Source organism: Octodon degus, unplaced genomic scaffold, assembly GCF_000260255.1.
Source record: "Octodon degus isolate 3935 unplaced genomic scaffold, OctDeg1.0 scaffold00144, whole genome shotgun sequence".
NCBI classification, from domain to species: Eukaryota; Metazoa; Chordata; class Mammalia; order Rodentia; family Octodontidae; genus Octodon; species Octodon degus.
Window position 1 is genome coordinate 224,739 of NW_004524720.1, and position 3,490 is coordinate 228,228.

The following is a 3,490-nucleotide window of genomic DNA, read 5'->3' on the forward strand; positions in this document are numbered from 1 at the left end:
ACATTTAACAGTGGCCCTGACAAAAGGGAGTTCATCAGACTCCCCTTCTGCATGAGCTGAGCAGGACTGACACACAGACTGACTGGGGTGCCCCTGGGGGGGTCTTACCTCCTCTGATGAGCAGACCAGTCACTCCTCCTTTCTGGGTCCAATGTGAGCCACTCAAATGGGGAGCTAATGATCTTCTTCCAGATCCCTGAGGAGACTCAAAAAAAATCTCCAGGGCATCCCTTGGGACCTGGAGAGGCTCTTGCTCTATCTGTGAGAGCACAGCTGGTGACCAGAGAGGTCAGCCCAGTCAGTCTTCCCATCTTATGCACAGACAGTACAGCAACAGAAACACCAAAATGACACCCAGGATTTGAAGGTAGACTTATTTAATGTTAAATGGGCACTGACAAAAAATCAAGCCCTAAGAAAATAGGAGGCCCTGAAAGCTTGCAGAAGGAAGTTTTTATGGGATTGCAAGCAAGAAGCAGAGTACATGATGGTCTTTTGTTTTTATAGCGAGCATCATAGTGATCAGCTATGCACCACAGTAGTCAGCTGTTTCTAGGAGACAGTAGGAACTGTAACAGAAACTATTACCGGGGCAACTACTCACTAGCTGGGGGGCATTTCCTGCTACACTATTATGAATTGCATCTTATTCCAAGGTGTCACTACAGTAAGTAGGCAGTTACTCCATTGCAGGCAGCCTTACTGAGGTTTTTAAAAAGGAAAACAAATCTGACATTCATTGAGCTGAGCAGCATTGGATACAGTCAAGAAATGGTACTCTGACTACTACTCCCTGCTACAAACAGGTGCTCTCTGTCCCTGTCTCTCTGTCTCTGTGTCTTTGTTTCTGTCTCTCTGTGTCTCTGTCTCTATCTCTCTGTGTCTTTCTCTGCATCTTTCTCTGTCTCTGTCTGTCTGTCTGTCTGTCTGTCTGTCTGTCTGTCTGTCTCTCTCTGTTGTTACATCCCCAGCCCTTAAAAAACTTTTTTTGGAAGCCAGGTCTCAGGCCTCTCCTCTGCCTCCTAGGATGCTGGGATGGTAGGTGTGTGCCACCACACTGGACTCACAGCTGTTTCTGGTTCCTTTGAGTTGCTCCTGGATGGCATCTCTGGCAGATGCTATAGTCTTTAGTTTCACTTTGGGCAGTGAGAAGGTGTCTTAGTTACTTTTTCTCATTGCTGAGACAACATGGCCAACACTCAAAGTTAAAGGGGGAGAGGTTTATTGTAGCTCACCAAAATGGTTGCTTTTCTATTTATTTGCTGGGTACTTAAATTTGTTCTCTGATTGATAGCTATCTCTTCTTTAACTCTTTTTGTAAAAGGTTGTGAGTGTCTTACATTTTGTCAACATTGCATTGACAACATATTTGACTTTCTTCTTAATTATTTGCCCATTATTTGCTCTGTAGATTTATTTTCTTTTACAACTCTGTTTCCTTTCCCCACTAAATGAAGACTTCACAAGTTTTTACTTGCTCATATATTTCTATTTTGATGTTTTGTTTTTTGTTGTGGGTTTGGTTTGTGCTGTCATTGGAGTCGGAGCTGTGATATGAATGATGAGCATGAACCATACCACTAAGCTGCACCTTCAGCCCTCGTGCGGTATTCTGCTTCTTTCTTTTCTGTACAACATGGTTGACAAATATGAGCATATATGTTTGAATCCTTTTAAGACACTCACATATCCGTACAGTTTTATTCTTCCTCTTGATTGCTGAATTGGGTTTAGAGTTCAAAATTAGTTAACATTAGCGTGTTCATGTGTTATGTTACTGTACTAAAATAAATATCAATACTCATAAGAATTCTGGGGGCTAGGAAGATGTCTCAGTAGGATAAGTGCTTGCCTGGCAAGCGCAAGGACCTGAATTTAATCCCTGGTTCTGCCAAAAAAAAAAGAATTCTGTGTATGGTTGCAATATGAAGTGTTTGCCATATATTTCATAACATTTTCTTCATATAACTTAACTAAGATTACTAATTTATTTTAATACTTTCAAATAATTTTATGCTGAAACAAAAGAGAAGATGTAATAATTTACAGATTTCTTTATATGAAAGTACACAATATCTGTTTACAATTTGGGCTCTAAAAATTTTATTCAGTCTCTGTCTTAGTTACTTTTCTCATTGCTGAGACAAAATACCCAATGCCCAAAGTCAAAGGAGTAAAGATTTATTTTGGTTCACAGTTCGTAGAGGTTTCAGTTTGTCATTGTCCAGCTCCAGGGCAGGGCAGCATGGCAGAAGGGGACCACAGAGGACAAACAGCCCATAAAGCAGGGCAGCAGAAGGCAGCAAGCAACAAGGATGGACAAGCTATGAGCAGTCCTTTCTGTCCCTCACACCCTTAATCCCAGCATCAACACACTCCAGATCTAGCCACTTCTGAAAAAGTACACCTAGGACCACATGAAGCTTTGGTGGGGCATCTAGACACTAGTCATTGCAGAGGTGTCACATTTGGGATATTAAAAGTCCAGTGCCACAACACTTCAGCCTGATTCCTATCTTCTCCCTTATTCCTAGCTTCCCTTCTTCCTCTGGGCTCCTTCTGGAAGGTTCAGGAAAGGGCAGCAGGGGCAGCAGGGCAGTGGTGTGATCTGCACCTTCATTAATTCCCCTGTTGGCCTTATGTCTCTGTACATTCATGTTCTCCCAAGCGTACGTGTGATAAGGAAAGATGTTTACACTTACAAGGTAAACACTATAGTTTTGTCTGTCTGTCTGTCTGTCTGTCTGTCTGTCTGTCTGTCATTCCCCTCAAAGCTCCTGACCTCCAAACACAAACACAGAAGTGAGTTCTTCAGATTCCTTATGCAGACCCCTTCCCACACCATTTGTAGGTTCTGGCTGGCCTCCTCCTCCTCCATATGGGGAGCCCTTAGAGTGGGGTTCTCTGAAGTGAGCTCCTGCTTAGTTGCTTGCCCCCTTACCTCTGGCCCATGGGATCCAGACCACTCTCTACTCAACAGTGAAAATGCAGATGACAAGACCCTGCTGCCTTACTGCTTCTGTCCCCAGTGCTGTGTGGTCACTCCAATACCCTTGTCTACAGAATCTTTCAGTCAGGGTACAGATTCCTGTTCCTTGAGGGTTCCTTCACAAAGCCACCATCACTCTCCTTGGGCTTAGGAGCAAGCTTTCCCTTCCTCATGCAGGGAAACTGAAGTTGAGGGCCAACCCCTGACAGCTCTCACTGGGCTGGGCATGTGAGCCATGGCCGTGGGACTGGGCACTCCCCTTCTTCCCCCTAATCAGCCCCAACCTAACCCCACCCAGATCCGACCCTTAGCCACCCACTGGCATACTCTATGCCTGGCTCCTGTGAGGCTGCAGCTCTGGGCTCACACGCCTGTATGACTTGAAACCTTTGTACACATAGGATGCTTCCGTTTCTTCTTTTCTTTTTCTTTTTTTTTCTTCTTTTCCTTTTCCTCTTTCTTTCTTTCTTTCTTTCTTTCTTTCTTTCTTTCTTTCTTTCT